The following is a 13311-nucleotide window of genomic DNA, read 5'->3' on the forward strand; positions in this document are numbered from 1 at the left end:
CTCTGTGCGCCTGCTCCACTAAATATTGCGGGGATAGACAGACTATTCCCGCTGTTCGGGCCACATTCCCCCTCTCAGGCTAGCTAATGTTTCAGGGCTGGGCCCTCTTGTAGCACCTCTCCACAAGCTGTCTGTCTGTCCATGTCTCAGCCTACACAGCATAGCACCAACCGTGTGGCCCCCAAGTAAGAGGGGAAGGGTTGCCTTGTCCCTCGCCGTACTCTCCAGCCACTTGCTAGCCTCCGCACTTCAGCGTTTGGCCCACCTTCTGAAACAGGCTGCTCTTCCTTGAACAGCCCCTCAGCCCCCAGTCATGGGTCTGAAGGGAAAGATCACGTCTCCACGCGTGGGGTCTTCTACTGCTGTGCTTCAGCCCCAATGGGGAAGGCCCCACCCTCCGCCTTAGGCCGCCTCCTCAGTTCCTGCCTCAGAGCCATGGTATGGGGTAGAAGGGGGAGGGCCACACGGTCTTCCACTGCAACCCCTTGGTGTCTGTCAGCCCCAGGTGGTAGAGAGAGGCTCATTTTCTGCTGCAGGCCATCCCCGCGCCTGTCACTGCACAACTCCCAGGCACGGGGAAGAAGGGAGAGGAGCCGCGCCTCCTCCCGGGGCATCCTCTCCCATCATGTATCGCCTCTGAGGAAAAGGCCCATCCTGCGCCGCTCCCTCGCGTTCCAGTCCACAGCCTCCAAGCACAGGGGAGCAGGAAGAGAGGCCGCACTTCCCATTGCAGCGTCCCTCACCTTTGGCAGCGGCCCCCAGCCGGGAGAGGCTACTCCTTGCCAGCGGCTGCCCTGGCCCATCTAGGCCTCACGCATGGGGAGTCCCTTCTTGTCATAGCTAGGGGGGCTGCCCAGCCATGAAGCGGTCTACAGTCACCCCCAGCCTTCAGTCCCCCATTGCAGCCATCTGATGTGCATCCCCCATCGAAATGGCCACATACGGTGGTCAGTCGTGGGCCAGGTAGCAGGAGCTCCCTTATTCTCCACCTGCCATCTTGTGGTGCCAAGCCACACCCCTCCCCTTCCCCTCAGTCAAGTTTTATCTTTGGACTTAGTCTTCATCTTGAGTATTTTCTTCACTGGGACAAAGTCACAACTCGGATCTGACCTCTCTAAAGCCGTCTTCGGAATCACATTGCAGGAGACTTCAGTGAAGGATTCTACATTCGGTCTTAGAGGATTTTTTGCGATGGAAATCTTCGTCAGGGATGAACTTGAAATTGAATCTGAACTCTATGGAGCCCTCTTCGGATACGCTGCACGGGAAGCCTCGGTCAACTCTTTACATTCAGAATTAGAAACTTTTATGGAGCTTTTTCTCTCCGACGTTGGACGTCGTCAGATGGCCTTTCCACAAGCCCCCGGTGAAATCCTGGAAGTCTGGGGTGCTGGAGATTTTCAGCGGGATGAATCTTCAAGTCAGGCCGGCTCGCGATCAACGTAAGCCGGCTTGACTCACGATGTTGGGTTGGTCCACTTATAGAGCTTTTTTCCAAAGTTGCTCCAAACGTCTCCAAACATCTGGATCTTCTTCAGGGCTTGATGCAGGCGACTTTGATCAGCTATTTTCTACCTGTTGCAAATAGGGAGTCTCTTTTTGAAGCAGTAGAAGACAGGCAAAGTCCTTTTAGTGCTGAAGCCCAAGTGGGCAGCTGGTGCAGTCCTTCAGAGTGCAGTGTCCAGGTGCTAGTCAGGGGTTCAACACGGCAGTCCTTCTTCTTCTTGTCTTGTTTCTTGTAGGGAGCTGAGGTGGAGTGCCACTCTGACAGGTTTACCCTTACTTCTGGGAAAGCAGTGGCGGCCTCTGTCCAATCACATGCAGGCCACCACCCTCTTGAGTGACCACTTCCTGGGAAGTGTGGCAAAAATCAATCCCAGGGAGCAATATTCTCCAAAAATCCTAGATGGCAAAAATACAATCTCAAAGGTCAGGTCTGGCTGAGCCCACCCACTGATGTGGCTAAGATTCCCTTGGCATACCCTTTTCCAACCCTCTCTTAATCTAATCAGGGGGTACCCGGCTGTCTGGGTTTGTAGGAAATGGGGGAGATACAGTTGCTGTCCCAAATGTTTTTCCCTCCTTTGAAGACCAGTTTGGCTGCTCTTCTTCCATCCTGGTTCACCATCTGCGGAGGCAGATCTCGTCCCACCAGATGCTTCCTTAGTGTGAGCCCAGGCCACTTCACACATCATCAAGGCTGCCAGAGGCTGACCAATCAGAGAAGGGCACTACAGAGCTGAAACTGTTAACTTTTAGGAAGAGATAGAAAACTCTTTCTAGGTGGAAGTCATGTTAAATTCAACAGGGGGAAGTTGTTGGATTTATTATGACTTTTAATTCAATACTAAACATTCCTTATTTTGCTCCTTCCTATGGAAAATAAGACTTCATTATTTTAAAATAAAGTCTCCCCATATTAGCCTACGGAGCCCATTCACTACAATGGGTAAAACAAATGTAGTTATTTTTCTCTCACCAGGGCTTATAAAACATCTTTTACAAAGCCCCTGCTTATAGTTATACTGCACCCACCTCTAAGGGCACCTAGGGCACACCTTAGGAGTGACATATGTAAAAATAAGGTAGCTTAAGGCTTTGGAAGTACTTGCAATTCCAAAGTCGAATTTGGGGTTAATCTTAACTTAAAAGCAGCCAGCAAGGCAGACCTGCCTTTAAAATGACACTAGGCACCACAGCAGTGCACCTATGGGTGCACTACCTATGCTGGGGTCCCTAAACCTACATTCCCTACCATCTACTAGGAACTTCTAGGTAGGTTGATACAACCAATTATAATTAGCCTAATTTGCATAATCCATTTTACACAGAGCACTGGCCCTGGGACTTGTTAGCAGTACCCAGGGCCCAGTCAAGAGTCAGTAACCACCAGTATCTGTCCAAAAAGTTTGGGTGTGAGCAGGACACAAAGAAGGACTTTTCTACACCAGACAAGCGTCATTAACCAGTGACACAGTATATTGCAAATCACTGTATTGCCTTACTCTGCACCAGAGAGAGGCTCCTTGACCATTGCATAGGGGTACCCATTCACATCTGATGGTTATATATGCTTTAACAAACAGATGACTCCAGGCAAACTTGGAAATGCGCCGGTAAGTTCTACCTTCCCAGGAGTGACATTACATGGAGTTAGACCTTAAATTCTCCTTGTTACTTCATTTTTCTATGTGCCCTTTGTTCAGCAGCACACATAGATTGTGGAATGTGGCTCACATGATATATTGGTTAGCACCAAGATGCTCCTTCATGCTCACATACGTTACGTTCCTGCATGCAAAAGGTGCATTCTTGCCCCACGGTGCAGTGTGCCTGCATTGGGCTCAGGCAGCCAAAACAGCACCGGCACAGGGGAAAAGGTGTGCTTTTTTATATTGAGTTAGATACAGAACTTTACTTGCAATTTGCTTTCACACAGAGACGTGCAGTAGGGAGACTATCTGTGCTGCACTGTGTGGCCATACTCTATTTACAGTCATAGGACATTATGTAAACTGTACTGAAATCTGCATATGTAGGATGGAAACAAACATCATGACATGTAGTACACGCACTGAGTCATAGTACACTGTTTGGAGCTACACTCCCTTTGAACTGTGCTGGGGGGTCTAAAGGTGAACACACTCTTGCAGCACACACACTCTCAGCATGTGCACACTGTTCCACATTGCAACCTTTCTGTTCTGTATGTCTTGCACAGGCATACGTTCTGCTATTGGTGTTATCATTCACACATATTTCTAACAACATGATGTTGGGCCAAGGTGAGTGTGACACACAGAAACAGATCTTTGGAATAGGTGAGCTAGCCTTTAGGCCTCACTGCAGTAAACCAGTCACATAGTCATTTTCACTACTGATTACAATCAACATAATGCTGCCAGACACACATTATCTTTGTCTTACTCCTGTCAAAGTTAGTAGCAGTGCATCTTCTCTGAGGGCAGGTCTTTGTGTGGCCCTCCTGGTCCAAGGAGACTGCATTCCCTGACACAGGCATATGTAATAGCACACACTCAACTCACATTTCCCCTTGGGATGATACAGGATTTGTGATCCCCTCAACTATGCACTTGTGCACTCAGGTCAGAAGTAAACTATTCTTGCCATGTAGAGGTAAGTTAACATCTAAATACCTAAATCACACCATATTCAAAGAGTTAGTTTGTGTACACATAGTTTTGTGTGACATGAACACTTCACACTCTTGTCATCTATGTATTCTTCAGGTGTTGTGATATTTGCAAAAACCATCTCCATTGCTCAGGGTAATTACTCACTTTGCAACATCACCTGCTCATATTGTTGTGTTACAGGACTTTGAGTCTCATCAACTGCACTGTGCAATGCCTGTGTAATGTGTATTCTTACAACTGTGGCCCGAAGTGATATATATGACAATGTGGCCAGGAATTGACTCACTTGTGTAATGTTTTGAGGATCCACAGACAGGCATGTGTGCATTCTGTACAAACAACATATTAACTTGTATACATCATAATTGTCCTTTGTCCATGACAACTGACAATCATGATCCTTGAAGGTATGTGCTGCAACATTTGCTCATGCAAAGTGCTGGCATTTGGCATGCAACCATTTCGGGGAGACACACTATACTGAGTGGGTTGTCACAGTTATGGACATATTGTATTGGGTAATTTGCAATGCAACACTCATTGAGTACCATAAAAAACACACTTTGCTATTGCAGAACACAGCAAGACTGTTAGCCGTGTAGCACTACTCTACTAAAGAGCATGAGGACAGAAATGCACTATTTAGATGTGGATATGTGGCAAGCGTGGCCTGTCCCTTACATGCAACACACTGCATCACATTGCATTGCTGCGTTGGTTGACTGAATATTTGATGCCATGGCTGCATGTTACTTAACAAGTCTGACAACATGTTTAGGTCTACTCCTGGTTCAGAACATGTGACTGATTTGATGTTTACATTGACTGAGACACAGACAACACAGTGAATGAGTTCAAATATTTATTTTCAAGTTGAATATTGAAGATTGTTTTTCAGACATTTTGTCCATTGCGGAAAGTGATTAGGAGAAGAAATTCAACACAATGGTATTGCGTCACAGACGTCCTGCCATCATGATTTGAAGATCTCCAACATTGTCCACTTCCTACTCTATTGGCTCACTCTCCTATGGATCAAAGTCCCATAGTACATTTGTCCAGACACAAATGTTGTGTAACATGGCTCATACCAAGATGATCTTGCACACCATAGGGGTGAGTAGAGCAATCTTCCCCCAGGCACATCTAGGCACCGAAACGGGGACTTCAACACACTGAACATACATTCCACAATGTTGTGAGTTCTGGTCAGCGCCTCGTTCTAATTTTCTTCGGCCTTCGTCTGGGAACGGGGGAATGGAGTCACGACACACGACTGCAGGCCATAACCTTGGTCAGCTGAAAGTAGAAAAATATTTTAGTTTATATGCACATTGTTACAGACATAACTGTACATGTGATATATATACTTACTAACTCCTAGATATTTCTTACAGTATAGAACTACATGAGTTATAAATACAGTTGGCCATGGTTTGTAACATGTCCCAGTGACAAACCATGGCCAGTTATCTGTGTCAATGCTAATGTTGCCCATATCCTGATACTCTGGGCACTTCCACACAGTGACTTTCAAGTGGAGACAGTAGATTACTGTGATTGGCAGTTCTGAAAGTTGTGGACAACTATATGTTCTGTGCACTCACTACATGTGCTCAGAGAGAAAATAGTGATACAGTTTTGTATCATATATTCAGCCCTAGGTGGATTTGAACAGTGGCAACCTGTTTGACACTCGCACATACACATGTCCTCTTGTAATTTCTGAATGCTGTTGCGTGGGTATATGATTTTGACCCAACCTTTGATTTGCTCACTCACTTTAATGTTGCAAGTTGCTGCCAACATGTTTTTATTTTGCAACATGTGACATGGTTAGTTGTACATTTTGTTGTCAGCCTTCAGCTAATGCTTGTTGTCAGACAAGTAATGCTGAGCGTAGATGGACACAAAGGTATGGCAATGTTGGCCATTAGTATGCAGGACACACTGATGTAGACACAGGTAGCTTTGAACTACAGACCATTATTTTTTACCACATATGTATATGATTCTACCTTGTAGGGAGAGCAGTACTTCTATGTCTTCATTCTGTCATCATTGATGTGGCTTCAGTATGTAGAGATTGAGATGCTGGGTACACTGAGATACCTTGCCCTGGTTGCATTCCTTTTATGTTAGTTACTGCTGTATGACATGTTTGACAGCATTGTGTTTAAGTTTGTGAGTTGAACATAGAAAGATTCATATGCTTGGAATTTGTCCTAGTTACAAAAAACACTAGTGATGATTACAAATGTCAATATGGCTTGATACATATGTATGTGGCTGTACCTAGACTGTCAGTACGGCAGAGGCATATGAGTGTTTTGTTATGTTGACTCTCACGGTAATACATTAAAGTGACTTTTAAACATGACTGTTTCCGAAACCTTCATTGCATGATACAAATGGAGTTCTTCCACAGTTGCTCCAGGAACTATGATCAACACACAATCGTTCAGCCATGTGTGACACACTTACTTATGGACACAGGATTAGTTGAAACATTAATGTTCTCGAAGTTTAACTGATACAGAGACAAGGTACATCACCGAAGAAGCTCTCATCCCACACTTAGACATCATGTGCAGTTTGTACTTATATGAAGTTGTCTTGTGTTCAACATGATTATTACCTTGATTTGGTAACCAGTGCAGATGACGTGGTTCAGTCCTTTCAGACAGAGCGAGATGAAACAATGCTACACACAGATGTTCAGTTGCTACTGCCATTACAGGACTAGTGAGGGTATGACAGAATGGGGAAACATTGTCTACACAGTGCTGTAAGTTGTTCCCACTATGTGCACATGACACTAGGGGCCAGATATTTGACAAAGTGGCACAGTGACCTTGCTGCTCTGCACTGCGTCACTGGGAAACACAGCAATGCACAGTATTTAAGCCATATGGTACATTCCTTTACTTTCACCATGCAGTGGCTCACAATGGTCTGCCTAGCAGAAACACAGGTACCCTTGCGCCATGGTACATGGGTGCCTGTGTTGCATGCATGATTGTTTTAGTGCAGGAAGAAGCACCTTCTAGGACATCAACAATCCTTAGAGGCATTTCCCTCTATCTATCTGTGCCACAGGATGCAGCACACATAGGAAGTGGAAGTGACTTGAACAACTTACATAATTTACCCATGTTACACATCACCTTGGAAGGCATATTTATTTGATGCATTCCTAGGTTTACCATGTTTGGTATACATGACATGCATCATTAACCATAGGAGTTGCATGGATACACCCACAAAATACCCATGGAACACCTCCATTACACACAGTATTGCAACACAGCATTTGTCGCTATGTTGCATGACTCCAGATTTAGTACAAACTTCCAAACCACACAAAGTGGTTTGACATGTCCTAAAATATCTGACATGAGTTTGAATCACACCTGTACCTCAGTGCATGATGCCAGAATGAGACACACCACTGTTACATATGCCCCAATCTCCATCAACAGACACAGAAATGGCTATCATGTCATTCATTTCAACATGCTTTTTGGCATGTTGCATACTTGAGACTTACTTACCAACAAGTAGGACATTCCCATATCGGCCATTCTGTAAGCGCTTGCTGATAATACTGTGCTGGAAAAAGTAAGCATCATGGGCACTTCCAGGATATTTGGCCAGCACATTGGTGAGCATCCCCATATGGTCCACGATGGCCTGGACATTGATAGTGTTCGTATGTTTTCTAATTCAGGACAGGTGTGCAGTTTTTGCTGAGGGAACCAATTGCACATGTGTGCAATTCATAACACAAGACATGTGGAAGCCCTGCAATGGCATAGAAGCCTTGCTTGGTCTCCAGGTGTTGTTGGTGGATTTTGGGTAACAGGAGGTACTGGGGTGTGACGCTTATGATGGCATCAAGGACAGTGGGCAAGAAGGCAGAAAATGATGGCTGGGATATTCCTGCCACTCTTGATGTTGGGACTGGGAATGGCCCAGAGGCCAGCTTGTGGAACAGCCATCAATATCACCTGGGGAGGAATGTTAGTGGGCCTGGAAGTAGGTGGCAGCAGATGTGGCCCAATCTTCTGTAGTAATTGTATTATGGAGTCCCTCCCGAACCTATAGAATTTTATCACCACATCCTTCCAGAGGTTGATGAGGGGGATGCGCTACTGGAACACACGCTCTCTCCTCCTTCGCTGCCTATGTGGTGGTGGTCTCCTTGAGGTGCCGAGCTACAGGATCACAACCTCCATGGTGTAGTTGAGCTTGTCAAAGTGTTTTTGGACATTCAGGTTTTTATACTTCAGCCACTGCATCATTTCCTATGCCTGGGTTACTGATGCACAAACATTTTGGAGCATTTCAGGCTTTGCATGCCACATCCATACAATTCGTCACACATTGCCAAATCCATAAATATCCCTGTGTTAGTTTTGTGTGATATTTCACAGGATGAACGCTTGCCTTGCATATTTTAATTTCTGCATGGCACAGCTGGTTCAGGCACAGTTTTTGCCCCATGCGAGCCGTAAAAATCAACGCACTGGGGCAAATGCATCATTTCATAGATTTGGAGTAGTGCTTGTGCTGCCATTGTGTACAAGGTTTTGGCGCAAGGCAGCACAACTCTCATAAATATGACCCTAAATGCTGGGGACTAAAGCTTTGTTTAGAAGCCCACAGCAGGTGCCATTGATTGTCGGCGTTTTAGATACTATGGCTGTCTTGATTTCACCTCATGCTCCTTTAATCCACCCCTAGTCACTCCCTACCTCTTTTACTCACTCTTGCAGGTTCCTGCTTTCTCTCTTTGTCCTGTTTTTTTGTTATTTCTCTCCTTCCTACTTTCTCCTTTTTGTGTTTGTCTTCCTCTTTCTATGGGTGAAAGTATGAGGAGGGAAAAATCAGTACCGGTCTCCAAACTGCTGGTGGGCCTCACCTGAAGCCATGGCTCAAATTAAGCACTGCTGTATTATCAATCTATCTTGCGGACAGCCTAACACTCCCTAATACATTCTAGATCGGCCATAAAACATGAACTACTCATATCTGAGATCTTGGAGGCTTACAACTTACACATCCTTGCAATCCCATAAACATTGTTTTACTCCAGCACTGCAGTGCTCTTAAACACTACCCTACAGCCAGACTTCCACACAATTTGTTGTAACTGACCCCTCGGCAAAAGTGGTCGGGGTGCATCTTACACAACTCCAGATTATGCACTAACACCCATGGATTCCCTATTTTCTCATTCACTTAACAGTAAAGTGCAACTCAGGTTCAGACATCTGTGCTTTAACTGCAAAAGTCTACCCCGCCAAGTAAAACACATTTTGTTTCAGAAACCGACAGCTTTTGTGAACAACTACAAGACCTAAGTCACATAATTCTGTTTCTGAGAAACTTTGGTATTCATCTGGACAAAAGAAACAGGTTAGAAAAAGAATTCCTATCTCCTACAGACTAGGTTTCTAGCAACATGCACACAGTCCCCCTCATAGAGCGGGACACATCCTGGAGATCACACTAGACCATAACCTTCCTCCTTTCATCCAGACTGTCACTCCACTATCCTCTACAGAACCCATGTTTCTGAAATTCTCCATCCCTACCTCAAGTTCCAACATGAGGCCAAACTAACTCTACCCTACAAGAATAATCTCAACGTCACACATCTTCTTCCTAAAACCCTTTCAAATGTGTATGCCCCATTTTTCATCTTCCTTGACACAACTAAAAACACAGAAAACGTCACAAACTAATTCCATCACAAATGCAAAATGATTCTTGACTCCCTAGAACAACCAAAAGTTAGGAAAAAGCCCTCAAGAAATTACACTCCAGGACCATAGTTCATCACCTCTCCCAGCTGAAACAAAAAGGCAGAAGGCTGGAATGTTCATGGCAAGGGGAATCTGACAAACTGGCTTGTAAAATCTATCACAACTTTACAAAACCGTAATACATGTTGCTAAGAGACTGTCTTATAATGATTACTTTTTCTCAATCAAACTGAGCTTTTCAGGATTTACAAAGAGCTGCCTCCAAACTCGAATCTGAGCCCTCCATCACCGCACTCCCACAACCTGTGCACAGCGGTTGCCTCCTTTTACTTCCCAATGAATCCAAGGTGTCAGAAACAAATGAAAGGAAGACGTGCTCATTATTCAGGTCACACACAATCCCAGGGCTAGCGTGCCAGTCACAATTTCTCAACCTTCAGCCTAATTTCAGTAAACAACATTATTAAAAGAGTATCTAATGAATGTATTCCTCAGACTTCAGCATTGTCGCCTAGCCCGCCATACTTCTAAAAGAAAATACAGAACCTTAACCGAAGACATCCTTGGCATCATCAAAGCACCCTAACAAGAAGGCAATGATGATACTGCTCTAGAACATACAAATGTCCTTCCTCTACTCAAAAAACACATTTAGCACACTCTGTTTCAGTGTTACCTAAACTGTGGGTCAGGTCATACCCAATTTTTGGTGGGTAGTGAAAGTCCAAAGAATAAACAAAGATGCCTTTATTTTCTATACTTATTTTGTCATTTTTGCTGACCTTCAAAGACATAGGCCAAATGTGAGGCAATGTCTTCTGACAATTTGCTGTTCATTTTTTTGTATCAATTATTGTATTGATAAATTTATGAACGGAGAGATAAAAGCAAATGAAGTGACATGCAAGGTCAGCTTATTCCTAAATAGAGATACAAATGTTGACTGTGATACACATACCAATAACAAACAATACTTATACAAAATAAAAGATGGGGCGGGAGGAAGGGGTAGTGAGTACAATGATGATAATAAGGAAGACACAAAAGTGTAAGTGAACAATGGGGAAGAACGGAGGCATCTTGCAAAAAGGGGTTCCATGTAAGAAGAAAAATATCTGATTTCTCCATTAAAGTGTAAATTATCTTTTCATATGATGTAGTCTTGTACATCTCTGCAAGCCATTCCTCATGGGAGGGAATTGTGGAGAGCACCAATGTCGCAAAAGACAGACTTTGGCAGCTGTAAGGGCAGTAACGAATAACCAACGAGCATAGTGGGTCAATTCAGGAATGTCCGATAAGTCATGGCGGAGAATTAGGGGGTTTGAAAGTGGTGAGGGCAAATCTATTGATTGTAGGAGCGTAGACTCTATTACCTCCAGAAGGGGTGTATGGTGGGACACTCCAACATAATACAGGCAATATCAAAGGGTGCATAATCACATCCCCATCAGGCAGAATGAGGGGGCAATCCTGCAGCCTGGAGTTGTGCCAGGGTCCAGTGCCAGCCCTGAAGGATCTTAAAAAGACTGAGTTTCATCCGTGCTTCAAGTACTCCTCATTCCAGGGCCTCCAAAAGGTCTGCCCATTCTTCCTCATCATATTCCACCTGCAGACAAGCCTGCCAGGTCGTCTTGAGGCTAGGTAATTATGGCTGGGAGTATAGATGATGAATCAAGATGTTATATAATTTGGACATCACACCTTTAAACTTACCCCAAGTGTTGAGATAAGAGAGCACCGGGGAACATGGAATGGTCTGGGGTTAGGGACCCAATTTATTCAGCAGACAATGATGTAAATATATATCGCCATTGTTGAGTATGCAACAAGCCAAATGGTCCTGTAGCATCTCAAAGGACTTGAGTTCACCACCAGAGACCAAGTGTGTAAGATTCAAAATCCCCCTCAGTCAAGCATGGTCCCTCCTATGCGAATGCCTGCATTATTCCAGCTGGGAGCTTTGACACGGAGATGTGCGGCTATGTGGGCCCGCGTCTAAGCAGCATACATGGCTTTCAGCATGGGACTGGGGGAGTTGGTGGCAGTGGGGCCAGAAAAATAGAGGGCCTGTAACCCAAGCAATGTCTCCTGGAGACTGCGCTCAATCATAACCCACAAAGGAGGGTCCTGGACTCGAGAATGCATGCATGCCATTTGTGGCAAATGTAGGGATAAACAGTAATGTTTCACAGATGGCAAGCCTATTTCCCCTACTGATCAATGAGTAATAAGCTTCCAAATTGCCAGATGAGTTCTTGCTGAGCCCCAAATGAAGGTTTTAATGTTCTTACATATTCAATGGAGGGTCGAGAGGGAAATTAATTGGGGAAGCGTGCCTAGAACATATGTGATTTAGAGAAGGATAAACATTTTCACCATCTGAATCCATCCCCAGAGACAGAGATTTAAGTGGGACAACTTTGCGAAGTCCATTTGCATTTGTTCCATAAATGGGTCCAGGTTGTCCACCACCATGCGTTCCCTGCCCCTATTTACTAGAATGTCCAGATATTTAAGCTGGTAATTCTTTCACTGAAATGGGCAATTGGCCATGACGGCGCAGGTGGTGAACTGCAATAACGACAATGCCTCGCTATTTCCACAGTTCACTTTGTAGCCAGATACCGCAGGAAACATGTTAATAGTCTCAAACACTGCAAGGATGGAGGAGGATAAAGCTGATAAGGTAAGCAAAATATAATCTGCATACAGATATAATGTCAAAGGACCTCCGGGTGTTGGAATACCTGTTATCCGATCTAATTGGCGCATGGACGCTGCCAAAGGTTCCATTGCAAGGAGAAATAACAGGGGGGAGAGTGGGCAACCGTGATGGGTACCTCTACGGACTGGGAAGGGGTCTGAAAGAAAGCCACCACAATTGAACTGTGCCAAGAGGGAATCGTAAAGACATCTCATTTTGGAGAGGAAGGCTTCACCAAGGCAAAAATTCTAAAGCGTGGCAAACAAATAGTCCCATTCTATCCTGTCAAAGGCTTTTTCTGCATCCAACAACAGTGCCATCGCTTCATCCGGGAGTTCCTCTGGCAACCACATTGCATGAGCTAACATGCGGAGGTCATTACGTGATGAGTGAGCTGGTACAAGCCCCACTTGTGAATGCTCAATAAGAGAAGGTATGACTCGCTTAAGGTAAGTTGCTAGAATGCTGGGCAATATATTGATGTCCTCACTTGAGCAAGGATTTGTGTGATAGCTTCCATGAAGGACAGGATTTTTTCCTGGTTTGGGTAGGACGGATATCAGCACCCTGTCGGACAATATACCCAAGGAACCTGAACAATCAGCTTCAGCAAAGGCCTCATATAGAAGATCTACTACCTCTGGTTTGGTCCACACATAGAACTCTGCTGGGAAAC

The sequence above is a fragment of the Pleurodeles waltl genome, chromosome 9, assembly GCF_031143425.1.
Source record: "Pleurodeles waltl isolate 20211129_DDA chromosome 9, aPleWal1.hap1.20221129, whole genome shotgun sequence".
Taxonomy (NCBI): Eukaryota; Metazoa; Chordata; class Amphibia; order Caudata; family Salamandridae; genus Pleurodeles; species Pleurodeles waltl.